This window comes from Crocodylus siamensis, chromosome 4 (assembly GCF_052110815.1).
Source record: "Crocodylus siamensis isolate JL-2025a chromosome 4, ASM5211081v1, whole genome shotgun sequence".
NCBI classification, from domain to species: Eukaryota; Metazoa; Chordata; order Crocodylia; family Crocodylidae; genus Crocodylus; species Crocodylus siamensis.
The window spans coordinates 3247326-3270767 of NC_143398.1; positions in this window are offsets into that span (position 1 = coordinate 3247326).

Below are 23442 nucleotides of genomic sequence, written 5' to 3' on the forward strand. Positions count from 1 at the left end.
GAAGGTATCCAGCTTCTCAAGGTGTTCCTTCACGAGGTCAGCATTGATGGAGGGTAGGGGATCCCCCTCACCCGGATCTCCCTGTCCCATAGCAGGCATGGGCGTCCCATGGGACTGATGAAAGACTGACGCAAAGTACCTATTTAATAGGTTGGCTTTTTCCTGGGCGTCAGTTGTCAGTTGCCCCATCTGGTTTAGCAGGGGTCCAACATTGCCCTTGCTTTTCCTCCGGCTCCCCACATATCTGAAAAAGGACTTTTTGTTGTCCTTGATGCCTGAAGCTAGTTGGAGTTCAGTTGCAGCCTTGGCTTTCCTGGTTTGGTCCCTGCAGGACCGGACCAGCGCGGAGTAATCCTCCTTGGAGGTGAATCCCGTCCTCCATCCTTTGTAGGCTTTCCTTTTTAGCCGCAGGAGGTCCGCTAGGTCCCTGGAGAGCCAGGGGGGCTGCTGTGCCTTCTTGCTGCCTTTCCTCCGTGTTGGGATAGATTTGGCTTGTGCATTGAGGATCGCTTCCTTGAGAAGCAACCACTCTTCTTGAACTCCCATCACCCTGGGGTCATGGTCCCTGAGGGCCTGACCGACTAGCCTCTTGAGCTTGTCAAAGTCGGCTTTTCTGAAGTCAAGGACTTCTGTGTTGCTGACTGACTTGCCAGCTTTACGGTGGATGGTGAAGGTGATCAGCTCGTGGTCGCTGTCACCCAACTTCCCATCCATCACTAGGTCGCCGATTAGGTCGTCCCCCGTAGCCAGTACCAGGTCGAGCAGCGCTTTGCCTCTCGTTGGCCCATAGACTTCTTGAGTCAGGTAGAGGTCATCCACGCACGAGAGAAAGCTTTGCGCCCGCTCAGAATTAGCTGAGTGATCTTCCCACGAGATGTCCGGGTAATTGAAGTCACCCATGACAGCCAAGGTCCTGGAGCAAGCGGCCTCAGTCAGTTCCCGGGCGAACTCCTGGTCAAGCTCAGGACTTTCAGTGGGAGGTCTGTAGTAGACTCCCACCGTTGTGTCCCCTGTGCCGTATTCCCCACGAATTTTTACCCAGAGGGTCTCTAGCTGTCCATGCCGGTCGCCAACATCAGCTTGCAGGGACATGTAGCTTTCCTTGACATAGAGAGCTACACCCCCGCCCCTTTTGTCAACACGATCCCTCCTGTACAGGGTATAGCCCTCTATCCCCGTGGTCCAGTCGTGGGTGGAGTCCCACCAGGTCTCCGTTATCCCAATGACATTGTATTTCTTTGCACTGAGCAGGAGGACGAGCTCGTCCTGCTTGTTGCCCAGGCTCCTGGCATTAGTGTACAGGCAGGCGAGTGTGCCCTTGGGGGCTCTTGCCTTGCCCACAGATTGTGCCAGGGCTGGGGCAGGGGTGGGCTCCCTTAAGTGCCCCCTTAAGTGCCTTGGTCCGCTGGCTTTGCAAGGGCCATTTAGCGGGCCAGCAGGGACAGTAGTCCCCCCCTCCCCCAGTGGGCTTAGTTTAAAGCCCGGTGGAGCAGGTCAGCCAGCCCGGCTGAGAAGAGCCTCCTCCCCAGGGGAGAGAGGTGGAGGCCATCTCTTCCCAGCAGCTCGCTGCCTCTCTCTCCAAAGAGCGGGCTGTGGTCATGGAAGCCAAAGCCTTCCCGATGACACCAGCGCCGCAGTCTTTGGTTCACCGCGTGGATCCTCCTCTCCCTCCTCAGCCCATAGCCCGAGACTGGGAGGATCGATGAAAACACCACCTGAGCTCCCAGACCCCTAAGCCCCGCTCCCAACTCCCTGTAGCGCCTCATGACCTGGCTGGGGGTGCGCCGAGCCGTGTCATTGGTGCCCACGTGAATAAGGAGCGCGGGGTAGTGGTCCGTGGGCCGGAGGAGCTGCGGGATCCTCTCCGCAATGTCTCGGATGCGGGCCCCTGGGAAGCAGCAGACTTCCCGGGCTAAGGGGTCGGGGCGGCAGATTGCCCCCTCAGTGCCCCGCAGGATGGAGTCTCCCACAACAAACACCTTTCGCTTTGACTTGGGGAGAGCGGGGCCAGTAGCTGCGGTTGAGCCTGGGCTGCCTGCGGGAGCTGGCAACTGCGTGGGCTCTGCTGGGGCTGCAAGAGGTGCGAACCTGTTGCTAACCTCCGGCGAGGGGGGGCCTTGGTGCGGCGGGCCTTGGGGCCCTTGACCACCTTGGTCCATGCCCCTGCCTGGGCAGAGCGGGAGGTCCCAGAGTCCTCCTTAGTCGCGGAGGGAGAGGGAGCTCTGCCCTGCGGCTCCCGGGGGAGAAGGGCCTGGCAGGAGGAGTCTGTCTCCTGCTCGCAGTCCCTGATGGCGCGCAGTCTCTGGACTGTGGCTTGGAGCTCCTCCCGCTGGCGCGCCAGAGACCCCAGTAGGGAGCAGACCCCGCACGGGGAGGGGGCCATGCTCCTGGGCCCCAGAGCCTGAGAAAGGGACAGGCAGCCCCCGCAGCCAAGAGCCAGGGGCTCCGTCTGCATGGAGCCCGGGACCATGGGCCCCGTCTGGGCGGCCGTCTCTGAGGTGCCCGATGGGGGGGCTGCAGAGCCCGAGGGGACCCTCGGGGTGTGGCGCGTGCCCATCCTTGTCATGCCTCTGGTAGGCTGGCCGCGGCTGGGGCTGACTACTCTGGGGGGGTCGCAGGCAGGGTCTCGTGCCCTCCCGCGCCCTCTCCCGCGCGAACTCCGTGCTAACTCGAGCGCCTGTTTACACAGCCTGTTCGTGCGGCTCTATTTTTAAATTTTGTTCGCGTCCCTTTCATATGTTCTTGGGACCCACTTTTGGGTTGTGACCCACACGCTGAGAAACACTGTTCTAGAGATAAAAGACAACTTGGAGACTTTTCAGGGCTAAAGGCTACCTTGAATGCTGGGGCTTCGCAAGTCTCCATATTGAATAGTTATCAAAATGGGGTTTTTTCCTCCCAAAAACTATTATATGTGCAAAGATAATATTAATATTTATGCATAATATAAATATCATATTTGCAAGAGATTCAAGAGAAAACAGATTTTTTTAAAGATCGGTGCTTTTCAGCTGTTACATAGGTCTGCTAACTTCTTGCACATGCTGCTGGCTTTGCTGACCAAGCTCTGGCTGTCTCAAAGGCATCTTATTTAAGAAGCAGAATGAAAGCTCAGATATTGTCGGGATAACAGCCCTGCCTGGACCAAGGCAGGAGTCTGGAGCAGAGAAGGAGTTGCGGGAAGGGTGCAGTTGGAGCTTTGCCATGTGACGGTGGAGGAACCTCAGGCTGGAGACAGCGGCCCATATCTTGCTTAACCTCAAGATGGGGATGTAGCGTTCAAAATCAGCAAGTGATGCTGCAGGTGGCTGGTGAGCCAAAATTTCTTCCTCCCCAGGGACTTTCCCTGCTGTCACAAGTGAAGTGAAGTGAAGTGGGTGTGGAGACATGGGTGTGTTACAGGGTTTTGCTGGGTGCTCCGTGGTCACTGCCCTGTGCAGGCTCTTACCCTGCAGGACAGTCTGCTCCTAATTAAAGCAATAGCCTTGGGGTTCGAGTGGGATGAGGGGTGGGAGGGAAGCCATGCACTTAGCCAAACTGAATACAAACAGTGCCCATCCAGCTCATGGCCTGGCATGGCTGAGACACGAGCAGCCCCAGTCTGACCCCTCCGTATCATTTACAGGGTGCTAACAGTCAAGTTTCAGGGTGGTCCTTGGGAGGCTAAGATATGTTGGGGAGGGCCCGTTTCACAGCCAGAGTCCGGCCCTGTTACAGGGCAGACCCGGGGACCGGAAGAGCAATGCTGTCAAGCTGTTTGTGCTCATATTTCATGTGCAGATAATCTGCTTGCTATGCATTGGGGATTAAATTAGGACCTACCTAGTGTTATGTGGGTACGGGAATTATTTATTGAAAGAATATGTCATGGGCCAGGAGCTTTGGTCAGTCTGGGCGGAGCAATTCACAGTCACCCAGTGGGAAAGGCAGGAAGCCCCCTCTTAGGACTGCTCCCCCCCTCCACTCCCTTCAGGGTTCCTGCTTACCAAAAGCAAACCACTCTGGGAACAGGCTGTGTCCCAGGCCAAAGCCTGGGGGTTGTCTGGATAGCATGTGTCCTCTCTAGGACAGTGAGTGACAAGGAGCCGGGGTGGATCCAGAAGGGATGCAGGGGGGCAGCTACGCTCCCCTTTGATTCCTGCTCTGCCAAACTTTAACCAGCTACTTGGGAAGGGGCAGCAGCATTTCTGTTCACAGTCTAGAGGGGTCAGTTGACTCGGGCTCATTATCATCTCCCTGATTCCTGCTAATTGGTCTTTATTCCATAGGTGTTAACAACTCTCTCTCCTTTCTAATGGTCTTGATGTTCCATTCATCCAGCTAGCCTTTCTTCTGCCATTCTGCTCTTAGCCATTCCTGGTAATACCTTTTTCAGAGCCCTGCAGGCTGCGTTAGCTCTAGCTCAGGGGCCAGCAGTGTTTTTGGGCCAACTGTCAAAAACACTCACAACCTCAGCTTGCAAGATGTTGGGGTGCAGGGGCAGACAGCAGGGGAGCTGTAAGGAGCCCAATCCTTGTTGTGGCCCCTTCCCCACCATCTGACCCGAGGTATGCATGCCACCACCGAGCTGGACCAGGGATACACAGTCCACTGTGCAGCCACTTGCAGCCTCCCAGGTGCCTGCTTCAGCTAGCCCAGGTGCCAGCACTACAGAGCCCAGGTGCTTGCACCAAGTATGGAAATGAATAATAGTGAAGTGTTGGATGCTCAGGGAAGCTACTTTTTGTATTAAGAAGCTGAATAAGACATGTACGCTTAACTATCATGACTACATTGCTATTGAAAGAATGTCATTTGACTATTTTTGCCTAGCTTGCTGTGTGTTTTAAGGCTTACATATAATGTAGCAAACAAATGCACATTTTAATAAAGTTGTTTTTAGTTTTGCTTTGATCTTAAACTGAATAATATAGTGCCGAGCACCCAGCATATTAGTAAACCTTCTGGTTTTTATTTAAGTAGAGAAAAATCATAGAAAAATGAGAGTTGGAAGGGACTGCAGGACATCATCGAATTTCACATTTCTGAACCTGTGGATGGTGCCACAAAAATGGGTTGCAAGATCATTTGGAAGGGTCATGAACAAACTTTAAAAATGGATTCTCCTTTAAAGGAGAAAACCATGGGAAATTGTGGCTTTCCCCTTGCAGGCTGGCACCATTTCAGTCTGCAAGGGCCTGTCTAGGGCCCCCTACTCCCCACGCATTGGGGTTTGGGGCCTGGGGGTGGGGGGCAGCGGGTCAGGAGTGAGGGGCACTGGGTTGGGACTGACCCTCTATGTTGACAAAAGGGTCTGGTACAAAAAAGCTTGAGAACCACTGATCCAATCCAACCCCCTGCTCAAAGCAGCACCAGCCCCACCTATATCATCCCAGCCCAGGCTTTGTAAGGCTGGGGCTTAAAAACCTCCAAGGATGGAGACTCCACCACCTCTCTAGGTAATCTGTTCCACTGCTTTATTGCCTTCCTCATGAGAAAGTTTTTCCTAATATCCAACCTGAACCTCCTTTGCTTCAACCTGAGCCCATTGCTCCTTGTCCTGTCATCTGCCCCCACTGAGAACAGTCCAGCTCCATCCTCTTTGCAACCCCCCTGTGGGGAGTTGGACTAGTACAAGCTATTTTTACAGCAGAGGCCAGCAGCAGTGAGTTTCCCTGGGGCTGAGCTTCAAGCTAAATCAGGAAACACCTCCGCAGTGCTGGGTGGTGACATGAAATCAATCATGGAAGGATAAAGTAAAAAAAGAAAGAAAGAGGCAATACATTAAAGAAGGTCTTGTATTGTAATAAATTGGGATTGGGGTGGGGGGGTGCTGGGGGGTGCTTTTCAGGGTGGCTGGGAGCAGTGAGGGAAGATGCTTTTGGGGGAGCTACTGCCCCTGCCCTGGGGAGGAAGCCTCAGCTCCTGGGGACCTGATCCAGCCCCCTACCTTTCCCCCCAACCTCCCTAGACCCCATCCATGCCCTGAGACCCAGCCAGCTGGCATGCACTCCACAGGCTGCTTGCCTGGGGTTGCACCCCCGGGACGGGATGATTGCACCCTTGGGGTTGAGGGAAGGAGTTGGCTTGATGCCAGAAACCCCCTCCTCCCCACCCCAGCACCCTCATATGGTGCCTGCCCTGCCCATCCAGATGCCACCACTGGCTGGATCTGGCCCATGGACGCACTGGACATCGCCAGTCCAGCTCACCAGACAAGGTTGGGCACCACTGCCCTAGATGATGGATTATCTGGGACGGTTTGGACAGGGCTGATCCTGCCCAGGCAGGGCCTGGATGGGAGGTGACCTCTGCAGTTATCTCCCAGCCCCACAGCTCTGGGACTCTGCAAGACCTGAGGTTTGCTGTGAGGCAGAGGTTCAACTCCAAATCAAACCCCTAATCTCTCTTAAACCAGAATGACCAGGATGAGCAGGCTGTTCCTGAGATGTGGATTCCTCACTGAAACCTCTGGATCTCTCTTATCACTCCTGCCTCCACACCGAACCCTGGGGCCCCCTTGAAAGGATCCCAGGGCATGGAGCTGTGTGATTGGGGTCCTATCTAGGACCCACTCCAGGTGGGTGTCACAGGGGAGGCGAACACCCAGGACCGTGCTCCCCAGCCCCGGATCAAGCCCCTGCACTGTGCTGCCGCATGTAAACCTGCTGCCACCAGCTGAGCTGCACGGGTCCCCGGAGCGGAGCAAGGAGACACGGCGCCCCGACGGCTGCAGAGAGAGGTCAGGCAGTGGGGAGAAGGGGCTGAGCTGGGCTGGGTACAAAGTGGGCCGGAGCCAAGCCGGATCCACCCACAGCGCTGGAAGTGACTGGAGGTGTCTGGGCTTGGGAGGAGCCGGGCTGATCTCCACTCCCTCCCCCTTGCTCAGCCCCATCATGAGCCAAGGAAACCCACAGTGGGGTCCAGGCCTGGGATAGCAGCAATCCAGGGCTCATGCAGCCCTGCCTGGGCAGGACTCAGCCTCAGGGCCTGGGATCACTGCTGAGGACATGGTGCAAGTTTGTGCTGCTTAGATCTCCCCCCTTCAAAATCTTAGCACCCCTTCCCCACCCCTCTCACTTGCCTCCAGGTCTTAGCACGTGCAGCCAGCACCTCTGCCTCCGAGACCTGCTGCAGCTGGGTCAGAGCAGGTTTGGCTCATTGCATCTTGCCAGAGCCCCTGGGAGGCCTTCTGCCTCCTTTTATCGAGCTGGAGCCTGAGAAAAACGTCCTGTGGGGGGGGAGGATGGTGGGTGCGGAGGTGGGTGAGGTTGGTTTGTGTTTATGGGTGCACCAGCCCTGGCCGATAGGGTTTTACGGGGTTTCCTCTGGGTCTCAGGCTGTGAGAGGCTTTCTGCGCAGGGACCTACCCAAATCATGATTTCATGATTTTCATGGAATCCGGGAATTCGGGCAGGCCCCACAAAAAAGCCAGCTCCTTGTGGCTGCTGTGGCCCGCCACTGCCTCCTCCGGGATGGCACCGCTCCTCACCGCTTTCATTTATGCACTCCCCATCCATGCCCCACCAAGTCCCAGGACCTCCTAGGCGGCTCCTGGCCTGGCTAAGCTGGCCACGGCCCTGAGCGGGAAGCGGGCTCTAGGTGCGGGGACGCTGGGTGACTTGGAGCCGTCTTCCTCTCCCGCATCCGCTCACGTCTCCAGGCAGTTTCACTGGGCAGCATCCACTTGTGGGATGGGCAGCGGGCCCTGGCCAGTGTGTTCTGCTTCATATCCCCCTTTGGAGCCCTTGTTATTAACCTTTCACACCCCCATCCCTCTTTTCACACTCGCTGTCCCTGGCACCTCTTGGTGCTTAATTAGTGACCCCTTCTAATAACACGGGGGGCTCGCAGGTTCCCTGTGCACATTCTCTACGCACACCAAGCAGGCCTGTCTTACACAGCCCCCAGCTCTAATGACAACAGGACTAAAGAAACAAGACAATAATTGCCCAGTGGCTCGAGGGAGGCGTCTGTCAGAGAGGCAGCCATGCCGCTTGGATGGGCTATAGGTGTAAGAGCTTGGCCTGCATCCATTCTGATCTGAGTTAAAAACTCAGGACTGCCTCCAAAGAGACCTCTGTTCACAGCCACCTTGTCCTGTTTTGCAGTATGTGGGTACTGCCTGCTAGCGAACCCCAGCAAGCTGCTGTGCACCCTGCCTGGACGAGCTCCGGGCTGGCTCTGTGCCCTGAACCTCCCCAGCATCAAGGGAGCACGGGAGGAACCGCTGGATGAGTGTGTCCGGAGCCAAGAACCGCACTAGCTTCTCTGGAGCTGCTCCCAGGATGCAGAGGAGCCTGCCGTAGCCTAACCCAGGGGATCGAGTGGAGCACAAACTGGGGTCTCTGAGATCCAGCACAGAGCTAACAGTCTCGTAAGGCTTTTACCCCCTCGGCACACGCACACGCTCAGATCCACATGCATGTGCACGCACACTCCATCTCTGCCCAGGACACCGGAAGCTAGCTAGGCCCCTGGGAGTCGGGGCTGTTCCTGGTTGCAGAGCAAGGAGCCCAGCACTCAGTGGGACTCGCTGCCTGGCTGCGGGGAGGGTGGCTGCTGCACCTGGGCCCAGTGGGGCAGGGCTGGGTTTCCTTGAAGTATCTCTAGCTCTTTGCTTTGTTCATAAGCAGTTCTCCCTGGACTCCTTTCCCCTCTGACTTGCTTTTCATCCCTTGATGCATCAGCATAACTGGGCAGAGAAATCGCAAGCTCCAGACATCTGGGCTGTGAGGCCGCCAGGCTGTCCATCCTCCATCTGCATCACTACAGAGGCAAGTCTTTTTTGTGATGTCTTTTTATTGGGCCGAGTATATCATTGGCAGGCATCAGGTGCCCGTAGATCTAAGGCCATCAGGACTCACAGTAGAGATGGTATCTTTTATTAGACCAACAAGATTTTTTGCAAAAAAAAAATCCTTTAATTGCAAGCTTTCAGGCACAAACACTCCCCTGGTCAGTCAGTTAATAGTCAATATGGCTACAATCTGGATACCTGGCACATGGAAAACATTGAATTTTAGCCGATTTTTAAAAATGAAATCTTCATATTTTCCCAAGCAGGAAGCAACTGTGACCACCTGAAACCCGAGATCCTGCTCCTGCCTTTGTTTCAAGGACATTTGCATCCTCACAGATCCTCACAGCAGTTGAGAGGCTTCATACCAGCTATGAACTGACTGCCCAGAGGAGTTTTTCTATCTATTGACTCCTCTGCGAAAGACTATGAAATATGAACTTCTATTTCTTCCCAGGAGAACTTTTACAACCTTTTCTCCAATGCCTGATGAAGGGGGCTTGTGCCTGAAAGCTTGCAATTAAAGAATTTTTTTTGCAAAAATCTTGTTGGCAAGCTACAGAAACGTGTTCCTGTGACTAGACAGACAACTCAATTCTTATTTAAAGGATACTGCAGCCTGGGGCTGGTGCATCAGCAGGACCTATTTGCTCTGCCTTAAGGCTACCTTCCATAAGCCCAGGCTCTGGGGAGGGTGCGGAGAGGTGCTGAATGGGTTGGGAATGGTCCACTGGCACTTTGGATTTCCCTGCCCTCCCCTGCTCTCAGTCCCGGAGCAAGGACCCTTCTCTCACGCCAACTTTAGGCAGCTGGAGGAGCAAATTTCAGGCTTTGCTACACAAGCAAAGGATTGCTGGACAGGCCACATGGTCCTTCTAAGGGTGTAACCCTAGGACACCCTTAAAAAGCTCTCACAGCACCCCGGTTAAGAGCCACCGGGCTATGATCCATTCTTCTCCTGCACCGCCATAGCCTGAACAGCAAGCTCAGGAGCAGGAAACCTGAAAGCCAAGAGCTGGGATTTTCCAAGGGAGGGGGCTGGAGTCTGAAAAGGTTGAGAACCACAGCTCAACCATAAAATCATTGAATATGAGGGTTGAAGGGACCTCAAGAGGTCACATCTAGTCCAGGCCCCTGCTCCAAGCAGGACCAGCCCCAGCTACAACATCCCAGCCAGGGCTTTGTCTAGATGCATCTTCAACACCTCCAAGGATGGAGTCTTCACCACCTCTCTGAGGAGCCTGTCCCAGGTCTTTACCGCCCTCCTAGTGAGAAACATTTTCCTAATATCAAACCTCACCTTCCCTTGCTGCAACTTGCTGCAATAGCACTTTTTCCTGGGGCAGCGGGAAGGGCTGGGGCAAGGGGACTAATTTGTGTGACCTGCCGGTTGCCCTGCATGTGAAAACCAGTGGTCTCAACCTTTTGGCCCCGTGGGCCAGGTGAATGGTGCGAGGTTGGTCCTTGGGGCAGATCAAGCTCCCTGCCCTTCTCTGTGCCTGATTTAGCACATGGGGCCACATCCTACAGAGCTCTTCACAGATCATCCATGAGACCCCCCAGGCCAGGTGACACAACACCAGGGGCTGAGCTCCCTTAGGGTAAATGATTAACTTGGCCTGTTTAACACTAGTCCAAGCCCAGGCCATTCAGACCTGGGATAGATCCATTGTCTGTTTTCACTCCAAGATATCCACTGACCTCCAGAGGTCACATCCAGTGCAACCCCTGCCTGAGGCAGGATCAGCTCTGTCCAAACCATGGATAACATCCCACAATCTAAACTCTTTGTAAAACCACCACCGAGCCTGATACAACACAAGACATCACCCCCAAACCTGCCACAGGGAAAGAAGGGGGGCCGTGGCAGCCAGGGGGGTGCTGTGGTTCATCTGCACTCCGCTTTGATTCCTGATCCACCTAGACTTCAAAACCAACTGCCTGGGAGGGGCAGTGGCATTTCTATTCAGGCAGCGGTGAGGGAGTCACTTGACTTCATGATTTAGTCTCATCTCCCTGATTCCTGCTATTCTCTCCCCTCTCCTCTGGTGTTAACAGCCTTCTCTCCTTTCTAATGATCTCGTCGTTCCGCTATTCCAGCTGGCCTTTCTCCTGCAATGTGGCCAGCCATTCCTGGTAAGAGCCCGCATCTAGTTCACAGCCCTGCAGACTGCTCTTAGCTTTAATTCAAAACCTTAACTCAGGTGTGGTCATATTAGCTCAGGTGTAGAAATGACTGGTGATAAAGAATTGGAGGCAGCGTGAAGATGCTCAAGAAGGCTAGGTTTTGTTTTATGAACCTGAATAAGGGACGTACATTTAACCGCACTGACTACATGACTATTGATGCTTTATCTTTTGACTGATTTTTGCCTGGTTTGTTGTGTCTTTTCTAAACTTTACATATAATCTAACACATTAGTGCACCTGCCAGGAGTTATATTTGTTTTTGCTTTGGTCTTAAACTGAACAACAGTGTTAGCCCCCCAGTCTATTAATAAAGTTTTTAGTTTATCTTAACCTAGAGAAAAATGTGTTTGTTGCATTATATGCGGTGATAGGCCACCCCACCTGTGCCTCTCTCAAAATCCTAGATTTGCCCATCACGGCAGCCAACGCTCAATGCGTACCCGGCTTCTGTAAAAGGTAGATGATATATGCTCGAGAAAGCCCAGGTAGAGAGCCATGCCCCCATTACAGAGGAAGGGCAGCACCCCTCCTTCTGCCCCCAGTTCATACCAATCTGACTATGGGGTAAAATTCCTTCCAGACCCCAAATGTAACGTCAGTCTGACCCTGAGCAGAGAGGCAAGACCTTTTGGCCAGGGACCTCTGGCTTTGGTCCCAGCAAGAGCATTGGCACAGCCGTCACAATCCACAGTCTCGGCTGTAGCCAACACTCAGTGCCTTGGAGGAAGGCTTAAAAAACACCCTGATGCATGTAGCGGACATGCCGGTGGGAGGACAGAATTGCCCCATGCAGCAATTTCTACTGGGAAATGCCCAGGGCAGAGCACAGGCATCGCTACACCTAGATCAGCCCCACCCGTGGCTGTCCACCCTCTCCTTGAAAAGTGATGGAGAGTCCACATCTTGCCTACACATCTATTCAGCTGCCTCTCAGCTATTTCACAGGGCCTTAAACTGGGGCAATGGGCTCGTCCCTCTGTAGGATTGCAGGATACAAGACTTTGTCCCCCAACGGTCTGTTTTCAGCCCGAGGGAGCAAATTGCCTCATTGTGAAATTAAAATTCAATTGAAATTTTTAAATACGCCCCCACCCCTTATCTAGCCTGGGGCAGGATGTGGTAGCGCAAGCTCTGCGAGTCTGTGGTGCTTTGGAGGAAGCTGGGATGTAGGCTGTGTAAATCAAGTTCTGTTTTAAGACCACCAAATAAAGCCTGATTTATCTCCCAGCAAGCCTCGGGCCTTACAGACAGACAAGTCCCTTGTCCCACGTTAAGTTTCTTTCTCCTTCTCCTGCTGCACTCCCTCGCAGTCGAGGGTGATTGCCTTCCACGACCATCTCATCCGTGGGCCCAAGGACAGCTGATGAGGCCAATCTGGGATTGACAGACTCTATTGCAACTCCAGCACATATTTCCATGCAGGGTGGGTGGCTCCAGGTTTTTTATTTGGTTTCTGCTGTTCTCCCTTTTCCATCTCCTCTTGGGAGAAATATGTGTGTTTTTCTGGCATGCCAAAAGGGAAGGGTCGGCTAGAACTGAGCTGCACAAAGCGAGAGAGACGGGAGGGTGTGGAGGCTGCCAGACCTGGGATTGTTCGTCCACGCAAAATATGCAGTCGTGCTATGCGAGGAGGTCATGAAGGAAGAGGGGAAACCCCTCTTCCTTCATGTGTATCATCTGATTTCAGTTTTGTAGGGAATGGGAAGTGTATCAGACCTCTTTGAAGAGTCCGTGGGCCGCAACCACCAATTCATTGCATCAGGACGGGAGGTTTTGCGCAGAGGCATAAAAGAGGGAAAGCAGGGCTGGGGGTCCTGAAGGGTCATAAGAAATGGATGAAAGTGGTAAGGGAGACAGGCTGGTGCCATCACAGAAGGACAAGTGAGGACGGTGTGGGGAGTAGTGGGGACTAAACAGCTACAAGGCGAATATGCAGACCCAGCAGGGATGGTTGTAAGAAATATCTTGCCAGTGAGAGACGTGCAACACAGATGGGGCTTGACGAGCTCATCAAGGTGCCCGGGGTGAGGTGCTGGGAAGAAGAAATGGTAGGACTTGTGTTTTGGGGGTGTACACATGCAAAGGGGGTGTGGGAAAGGGTCCACTGCTTTCCGAGCATCACCGAAATAAACCTGTCATTTATGGTGCCATATGGACTCAGACCAGAGGGACTGGAGGAAACATTATTAAGGGCTTCATTAGCAAGTGTCAAAATGAGTTTATGGAAAGCAAGAAAACTCTGGGTGCTTAAGGGGTTGGCTTTCACGGAAAGGGAGTTCCTGAAGCTGGGGCCGCACAAACTGAAATACCACGTCCATGGGGACAAGGAAGAGATCGAAGAGGCGGAAACAAGTGGAGGGAAAAGGGCTGGACCCTTATTTCACTAAACCAGCAGAGGACTGACGGGAGGGGCAGAGGGTTATTGGGGTAACAGGTTTTCATGGGATTCTGCATGAAGAAGAGGAGTTTTCTGTAAGGGTTTGTCTTGGGTGGGAAGTTGTATGTTGTTTCAGGGTTTCATATATGTATGTTTTTGTGATATGAAGTCTTGGTGAAACAAGGATGCTCAATATGTGAAGTTTTGTAAGTGTAGGTGATAAATGTGTTTTTACTACATTTAGGGGGGGAAAAAAGGTCCCATCAGCATTTTTTTGGCACTAGAGAGGGTCTGTCCTATCTGAGTGCCAGTCTGGTATTGCTGTACCTCCAGGCCCAGTGCTCATTCCCTCTTGCAGGAGCAACTGCCCCTTTTTTTTTTAAGGGCCACATATAAGGAAAAAAAAGGTCCCCATTAGTGTTTGCCCAATATGGGCCATGTGTTTTATAGTCACGCTCAGTGTTGACTGCATTTAGTCAACTTCGTAGTTGATTTCCATTGCTGAGCACATGCTGCTTTTGGCACCAGTTAAATGATAGACCATGTATTTCGTGCATTTTCACAGGCCTGCATGTTGAAAATTAACTTATTTTTACCTTGGAGAACACAGAGTCTCCCTATGCCTGAAGAAGGGCATTTGTGCCCAAAAGCTTGCAAAGAATACGTCTCTCCCAGACTTACGGAGACGAGATCCCTTCGGCACACAGAAAACGGGTTGTCTTCATTCTGTGCAAACTGGTGTTCAAACAGGAGACATTCACCTCAATGCCAGCAAGACAGCATCATAAAAGTCACCATTAAAGTGCTGGAAAACCCAGAGCCTTATCCTTAGCTACTACTAGCTGAGCTATACTTAGCTAGAGAATTAGGATGCAACGTTTCATTATGTAGATGACAGTGTTTCGTGTGGCAGATGCACTTTATTTCCACATCTCACTGTATTTTTCATAAACCATCCTGGCTCGCGTGACAGACTGAGCTCTGGGCTCCGAGTCAGGGGAAAGCAGCGGGGTGCTCTAGCACCAGGGGTGCCTCGTGCTTGACCGCTTCTGCCCAGCAGTAGAGGAGAGGGACTTTGGATCCGGGCAAGAAACAGGCAGCAAGTTGCTGCTGAAGTACCTGTGTGCACGCTCCTTCCTGGGAGTAGTAGGGGGAGAAATGTGCCAGGGCTGCGGGGGGGTTGCATTCGCGGAGCAGGTAGCAGCTGACAGTAGGAGGCACTGGGTGCTGGCTGCAGCCCAGGCTGGGGATTTTGACTGGGCCAATGCTCCTTCTGGGACTCAACCCTGGGACATCCTGGTTAGAGGGTCTTGCCCCTCCACTCGTGGCCAGACCAGCACCATATCTGGGGGCTGGAAGGAGTTTTACCCCAGAGTCAGATTGGTACAGACTAGGGGGGAGGTTGCCTCCCCCTGTAGCAGGGGACGTGGCCCTTTACCTGGGATCTTTTGTGGGCATATTAACAACCCTTTACAGCAGCAGGACATTCACTGCTACGGGCCCCCTGCTTTCCCCGCGGCAGGTTTGGGTGCGAGGTCTTGTGTTGTGTCAGGGTTGGCGGTAGTTCGATTAAGCGGCCGGACACTGGATTTGTACGGGCTGGTTTGGAAAGGGTCAGGCAGGGGCGTTGCACCGCATGGCCTGTCCAGGTCCCTGCCAGCACTTCTTCTCCGTGACTTTTTGGATGATCCTCCTGTCTGCTGGCTGCAGGCTGCTCTTGTCCTATAGCCAGGCACAGAGCTGGGTTTTGTGCATCAAGCATCTGAGTGTTTTATGGTTCACAAATCTGCCCCTGGGGGGGAGGCTGGAGGTCTCCTTCAGCTATTTGGGCAAGGCTTATAGCTCCTCGTTTTATTTTGGCTTTTGATACATCTCAGTTATGTCCTGTGTAGACGCTAGGTGTTGCTCTTGGGTTTTATTTCTTATGTCTAAGGCCTGTTTGAAGACTTCAGCGTGCCCAATAGCAGTAGCTGCACCTCCAGGGAGACACGTCTACGGGAGTTCAGGGGATGGGGACTGGAGCTATATAAGCCCAGAGCCTGCACGGGTCAGGTAGTCTTTCTCTGGCTATCATGAAGCGAGGGGCTTCTGGCTGCAGGGACCTGGAGTTAGCTAAACATCCCTGGGTTTTACAGCAAGTGGCCTTTGCTTACGTTATAACCCTGGAGGGTGGGGGGTCTGCCGGAGGGATGAGATACTTCTGGTTTAAGTTGCACCGGTAGGTGACCCAGGAGCCCTCAGACTGAGCCTGGGGCCCAGGAAGGGGTCCAGGAGCCTAGGGAAAGGGCCCCAGAGGGTCTATGTGCCCAGGGAAGGGCTGAGCCAGGCTAGCAGATAGATCCACAAGCCCAGAGGGGACTAAGCCAGACGAGGGGGCGAGGGGATGTGCGTGGGAGCAGGGGTCCGAGAGCCCCAAGGGAGATGGGGTCTGTGAGCCCAAGGTGGTTGAGCGTATAAATAAGTGAACATCCATGAGGCTTGGGGCACGATGTAGGGGAGGAAAAGGAGCCACGCAATTTGCCTTTAAGGCTGCAGGGCCCTATTCAGGCTGAGGGACCTGTCAGGCCTGAGGGCTGGCTTGACTCCAGTGGGGGCTCATGAGAGACCCAGTGGGAAATTATTAGGGTTAGGGCTCCCTTAATTGACCTTTAATAATAAGAGCAAGATGAGATGGGCAAACTACCTAGGGGGAACGGCATTAGGGTCTGAGCCCGGCAGGAGGTGCGAGGCCACCGGAGGCATCACGGCCGCCTGCTCAAGTTGGGGGTCCCTCCTCCTGTTCAGCGCGGTGCTCTTCCAGTCCAGCTGTGCTGCAGCTGTGCCCCTGAGACCAGGAAGGGCCATTATAAGTTTCCAGGCACTTCCAAACTATACCCAAGAGTGACAACAGGGGAGAAGGAGCTCCAGCCATGGGTCTGATCCAGCCCATGGGTGGGCCCCATAATATTCACCTGGCCCATGGGGTGGGATGAGTCTTACACCCCTGCCTTAAGGCACTGATTCTCAGCCAGGGCACTTGGAGCAGGCTGCACCCATCGGGCTGTAGGAGTCGGCAGACTCAGACCGAGAGGGTGCCCTGTATGGACTAGACGTGTGTTACTGCGTCTTGATGTAGGTCAAGTGGTGGTTCCTGAGAGGCAAGCGTGCCCAGGGAAATGCAGAAGTGAAATGGGTGAAGCTTAAAGAACTATATGAGCTAAGCAAGTCCACAACCTACTACAGCACCCCTGGACCCAGGGGTGCCGCAAGATCCTTCCAAGGGTGCTGCAGCACCCGGAACTTGTGGCAGGAGGTACGCAACCGCATCTCCTCCCTCTCGGCACCCCAACCTCCCACAGACAACTGTGCTCCATTGCATGCTCGATTGTGGGCAGGTGGGAGGATGTGGAGCCACAGGGCTACACGTTTCAGCCCTGCTTTGTTACCCCAAACCCTTGGATTGGGGACCAGCGGATAGTTGAGAGAACAAATGCTTGAGAGATGGGAGCTTCCCCTCCACTAATGGAGGTTTATTTGGCATGCAGCACACGCTTTTATGCAAAGACATGCATTAGTTACCTTGCATGTGGGCCTTGCCCGCCCGCCCGTGGATCACCCAGTTCAGGGGCTCGCTGGGCACATCTGCATGTTGCCCATCAGTGACAGCTATGTTCCTGTACGGCGACGTAGGGATTGCGTGGGTCTATACATGATCACTAGCTATGGCACTAATGGTGTGCTCCCCACCTCTGGTGCACTGTTATGGCAATGTATGGGGAAGTGTAAGCATGCACCACACATACAGTGCAGTACTGGTGGCTACTGTACTGCGTTTTAGTACTTCTTTTTGTTTTAGTACTTCCTTAGTACCTCCAAAAGGAAGTACTAAAGCATGGTGCCATGTAGATGTGCCCCGTGGGACATTCAGGGGCTTTTTCCAGTAGTTCAGCTGTTCTTTAGTCCAATAGTTCCCAAGTTTTATACCTTCTGTTTCCTGCATATTCATTACTCTTACTACTACCAGCTACTGACAGGCTACTTACATATGTATTCAGTGCCCACTATTGGGTATTTTCCTAAAACCTTATGCACAAACACACCCACACCACAAGCACTCAGCCCTGCCCACTTTTCTCAAAACATGGCCTTAGCTCACATTATTCCTTTCTGTCTATTCTTCTCCCCGCTACCATTAGCGATGTGATGCTTTGACAAAGTTTGCAGGTGGTTGCTTAGTGTTCATCAGACACAGTGGGGTAAAGTCCTGCTCCTTTTGCCCTCCCATGGCACCTGCTAGATCCCAGCTTGGGGGTGCTAAACCATGGAGAGACTAAATTTCCAGGAAGGGACGGAGGGGACTTGGCAGCTAAAATGGGTGAGACTCACTGCCTTAGGAACCGGCTCTATTCCTCTCCATTACACTGGTTACTTGGTTGAACCTTCTGAGGTTCATTGAGGACAAGTGCAAAGTCCTGCACTTAGGCGGGAGCAATCCCCTGCACCGGTGCAGGCCGGGGCCAACGGGCTGGGCAGCAGCTCTGCAGAAAAGGACCTGGGGGTGACAGTGGACAAGAAGATGGATATGAGCCAGCAGCGTGCCCTGGGTGCCAAGAAGGCCAACGGCATCCTGGGCTGCACTGGTAGGGGTGTTGTCAGCAGGTCAAAGGAAGTGCTACTTCCCCTCTATTCAGCACTGCGGAGGCCACATCTGGAGTCCTGTGTCCAGCTGTGGGCCCCCCACTACGGAAAGGATGTGAACAAGTTGGAGAGAGTCCAGTGGAGAACAACGAAACTGGTTAGGGGGTGGGAGACCTGACTTGTGAGGAGAGGCTGAGGGAACTGGGCTGATTTGATCAGGAGAAGAGAAGACCGAGGGGGATTGAATAGCCGCCTTCAGCTCCCTGCAGGGGGGTTTGAAGGGATGGAGATGGTCTGTTCTCGGTGGGGGCAGATGGCAGGACAAGGAGCAATGGGCTCATGTTGCAGCAAGGGAAGCTGAGGTTGGATATTAGGAAAAAACCTTCTCACTAGGAGGGTGGTGAAGCACTGGAACGGGTTACCTGGAGAGGTGGTGGCATCTCCATCCTTGGCGGTTTTGAAGACCCAGGTAGACCAAGCTTTGGCTGGGATGATGTAGCTGGGGCTTGTCCTGCTCTGAGCAGAGGGTAGACTAGATGTGACCTCCCAAAGCCCTTCCAGCCCTCATTTTCTGCGCTTCTATGATTTTTTTGTTTGTTGGTTTTTTGGGGGGGGTTGTTTTTGAATACGTGAGGTCTAAAACAAATAGGAAGGAAGTGCTGAAACTCTGTACTCGGGCGGCGGGGTCTTTGCAGCCATGCTCTGTGCCGTCACACTCCCTCCCCGGTGCACTGACCTCTGGACACCCTGACAACCACCGCTGGGTAACAGTCCCAAGGGAGGGGTCTCCAAGCAGGGGGGTACATGATCTCTGCCCCGAGAGCCCAGCTTGAAAAGCCCCTTGGGCGCTGGTTGCCCCATCTTCTCCCCAGCATCTCAGGGCTAAGAAGATGTAGAGGCGTCTGCAGGTTCCTCTTCTTAGTCCAAAGGTCCCTGAGGTCTGGCAGCCTCACTCACACAGGACCTGGAAGACGGGGTAGAAACTGCAGCGCAGGAACCAGGCCAGGGGTTTCCAGAGTGGTCACAACTCTCACCTGGGCTGCCCCCTCGGAGCAGCCCAAGCTCAACCACATCGTGTACTCTCCGGTCCTCCTTCAGGCCGTTGCCTGAGTCCTCCTGAGCCCTCTCCAACCACATCATCCTGTGCTGCTGCTCTCACTTCACTTCCACCCACGCTCTTGCATTTCCTCTGTGCTGCGTGGGCCACACGAGCCGAGCTGTTCCTGTCTCTCCGAGCTGACCCTCCGAGGTGCGCAGCCCTCGTCCCCCAACTCCTTCTTCCCCCGAGCCGGACGAGAGCCAGGCACTTCGGTGTCACTCCCTGGCTGCGTGCGCGAGGCAGAATCAGGATGTAAATGCAGCACCGTGCTCCGGGCCTTGCAGCGGCTGGGAGGCCGCACGGCACGGTGCAGCACTGGAGGATGAGATACCCTCGCTGCTGGGCCATGGAGGGGCTGCTGCTGGCTCTCTGCCTACTGGGGGCGCCGCTGCGTGGAGGTAAGAGCGGCGTCCGGGCGGGATCTGCTAAAGCACCGGCGCACAGAGCTGCCGAGCACTGAGCTCACCAAATTCCTTTGGCTCACGCAGCCGCTTGGGTTTGTGCACCTGCTGCCTGCAGGTCCCGGAGACCCATGGGCAGCGTCTTGGACCCCGCTGCTCAGGCAAGGACCTGGGGGGTAGGGCAGCACGTTCACTGCCATCTCCCCGATTCCTGCTAATCTCTCTCCACTCCACACATGTTGACAACCCTCTCTCCTTTTTTAATAGACTTGATGTTCAGGTATTCAAACAGTCCCTTCTTCTGCGATGTTGCTGTCTTAGGTCTTCCTGGGAATGTCTCTCTCCTGCTTCACAGCCCTGCCGACTGGTTGTTTGTAGCTCAAGCTAAAACCCTTCACTTGGGCATGGTCCTAGTTAACTCGGGTGTCGCAATGGCTGAGAGTGACGTATTGGAGGCACTGCCGAGACGCTCCAAGAAGGCTAGATTTTGTTTTATGAATCCGAACAAGCGATGAGCATTTCACTCCAATGACGTCAGTGATACAATAGCTAGTGACTATTTTTAGTTTTTTAAAAAAACTTTGTATTGTTCTCTTGCAATTGAGTGCAGAGTCCGAGAGTTATATTTGCTTTGATTTTTAAACTGAATAATAGCACTAGGCTCCTAGCCTAGTAGCAAAGCTTCTAGTTTCTCTTTAACTGGAGAAAAATGGGTGTCATGTTATACTATCTGCAACCTCTTTTTTCAAAAGCCAAGATCTGCCCATGCCTCTTTTGCACCTCTGTGAATCAGTTAGTCCAGAAGGTTTCAGAAGCAGGGGCTCGCTGTACCCGATCCTGCCGTCACTGCTTCACGTCCCAGGTGTACGAGTCTTCCCCCGGCTTGAGAAGCTGCCCTCAGGCAGAGGTGGCATTTTCCTGGAGAACCTGCTGCCCCCGGTGCAATCTCGTTGCCTTGTGTTTGCACCGAAGTCACAATCGGGCTACCAGACACAAAGCAAGCAGAGCTGTCCGTGTGCACCGTCACAGCTGCGATGCCAGGTGGCAAACTGGCTTCTATGAAGAATGCGTCCTGTGTGTGTAAAAACGGATGTAGCTTCGCATTGTTGAGGCTATGGTAAAAGCAGATGCAGTTCTCCCATAGCAGCAGATATAGGCAGATATACAGCATTTGAAGTAGTTGAGGCTCTTCCCATTTAATGCAACACGCACTAGATGCACAACGCATCCCACCTGGGCTGTTTAAAGCATGGAGCGGGTGGCAATATATTGCATTTTGGATCTTAAGCTCTTGGAAGTAAAGGCTTTGGTTTCTTGCATTTGTCTGCAGCTCTTCAGTCATTGTCCTCCAAAAATAAATATACATCCGATTTCCCGGTACCCTGGGGGTGTTTGGGGCTAAACTCTGCTTGGTGAGGTGCCTGGGACCTTACCTGTGAAATCAGTGCTCAGCCCATGTAGTCATGCAGAGGGGTTATCTCAAGAAAAGGATCCCAGTGCACTTCTTTGTACTGAGAAGACCCTTGTTCCTATGTGATATCTTTAATGTCACTGTGCTGCCGAGAGGTGGGAAGTGCTCCTCTCCTCACTGCTTAAAAAGGGGAACCAAGGCATAAGGAAGTTTTAAAAACTTGCTCGATGGGACAACAGAAAGCTTGTAGCAGAGCACAGGACTGAAACTGGGGCTTCCCCAGGCAGGGAGGAATTGCTGGAGCTGGGCTGGGATTCCTCCTTGCCATCAGCCGCTCATGTCAAACGCTGCGTCGCCTTGGCCGGCTGTCAGATCATCGCCGGAAAACACACTTCCTCTCTTCAGAGAGCTGCCTGTTTTGGCTTTCTTGAAGCAACACCCCTGTGCTGTTCTGCTACTTCAGTTCGTGACTGCCAGGCAGCAACATAGGGACCAACTGGTGCTTTCCAGAGCTGCTTTGGTGGCAAAGAGCATCTTGCTCGTCTGTCAGACTGGCAGAGAACCAGCCGGAGGCATTGCAGCAAAGCCGTGTCAAGCGGCCAGGTTACCGCTGGGAGAAGAAGTGCCTCCAGGGTGCATCTGGGGGCGCGCAGGGGTGCACTTGCACCCTCCTTTGCCTGCTCTACCCAAACTTTAAAACCACCTGCCTGGCAGTGACGGCAGCGTTTCCAGGCCAGCAGCAGTGGGGCAGTCGCTTGACTTCATGGCTCATTATAATCTGCCTAATAAAGGTTTTAACAACCCTTTCTCCTCCTCTTTTTTTTTTTAATGGGTCTACTTAAGAAGCAGTTCTTTCTTCTGCAAACCTGTTGTCTGTTGGTGGCTCCAGATAGTGTCACTCCTACTTCACAGCTCTGCAGATGGCTTTTAACCCTAGCAAAAAACATTAACTGGGGTATGGAAAAAACTTTCGGTGCAGCCAATGCTAATGTTAAGATGCTCAAGAAAGCTGGATTTTTCTTTTGTCACTCTGAAAGAAGCATACATTTAATTCAAATGACTGCAAGATTAAAGAAACAACCATTTTTTACTATTTTTGCCTAGTTTGTGGTGGTGTCCCTGCATAGGGATACATAATGTATGCTATCCTCGGAGGTTTTCAAGATTCAGCTAGACAAGGCTTTGGCCGGGATGGTGCCGCTGGGGCAGGTCCTGCTTGGAGCAGGGGTTGGGGTAGATGTGCCCTCCTGAGGTCCCTTCCCACCCTCACTCGCTATGCATCTATATAGCCAACAGATGCATGTCCGATAAAATTATATTTGTTTTCACTTCCATCTCAAACTGAATAATATAGCCCTAGTTCCCTAGCACATTAGTGAAGCTTCTAGCTTCATTTTACCTGGAGAAAAAGGTGTGGTGTTACATGAGATGGGTGCAGATGATGCGGTGCACCCACTTCTCAAAATCCTAGATCCGCCCATGGTGCCACTGGATTTCTTCAGCAAAGGCATGTGTTTGAAGGTCCTGGTGCTCACGCCCAGAGGGAGGACATGGCCAGTGTGACCGCCTCCATTGGTATGCCTGAACCGCTGGATGCCTGTGTTGTGACTTGGCTCCCTTCTTTCCCCTAGCTGGGCCCAACCAAAAGGTGCCTTTGCATCAGCCTCCGGTGGTCCGAGCCCTCAGAGGAGAGTCGGTGACGCTGACCTGCTCCTGCCAACTCTGCGACTTCCCCGATTTCTACTCGGAGTGGCATTTCGCGGGTGGTGGCGGGAACCCGGGGCCCCCCGCTCTCGTTGCAGTGAAAACGTCCATCGCTTCAAGACCTCTGGACCTGCAGCAAAAGTATTCTGTGACGCACCAGAGGAACGTGAGCTCTCTGCTGCTCATTAACAACCTGCAGCCCAACGACAGCGGCACCTACCGTTGTACCTTAATTAGAAACATCCCTCCTCCGACTAAGATCCTGAAGCCCCTCGAGACGGAGCTGGAAGTCTACGGTAATGGCCACTGGTGTGAAGGACCACTTGGCTGGGATGATGTGGTTGGGGCTGGTCCTGCTTGGAGCAGGGGGGTGGGCTGGATGTGGCCTCCTGCGGTCCCTTCAACCTGCATTTTCTATGAAATAGCAATGGGTCAGGGCAGATCCTCCACAATGAGGAAGGTACTTTACAGCAGCCCCCATGTATATGAATATATATAATGCAGTGATTCTCAACCAGGGTGCCTGGCGTGCTGCAAGATCCTTTCCAGGGTACTGTGGGATGCTGCACAACATCAATGCTGTGTTAGCACCTGCAAGTACCCACACAGGATTTGCAAGATAAATGCAGAGGGTACAAGTGGGAACCAGAGTGTCAGGCACGTTCGGGGCGGTCGTGGTCTCTCTTGGCTCTTTGCAGCAGAATTGCTCTGTTGTCTTTCTGCAGTCAAAGCTCAGAGCTGGCATTTTTGAAGTCCAAAAGCTAGGCCTTGAGTCTGGTTATCTAAAATCATCGGCTCAGTGTGCAGCAGCAACCACCAAAAAAAGCCAGTAAAGTCTTGGGCATCATTACGAAGGGACTGAAA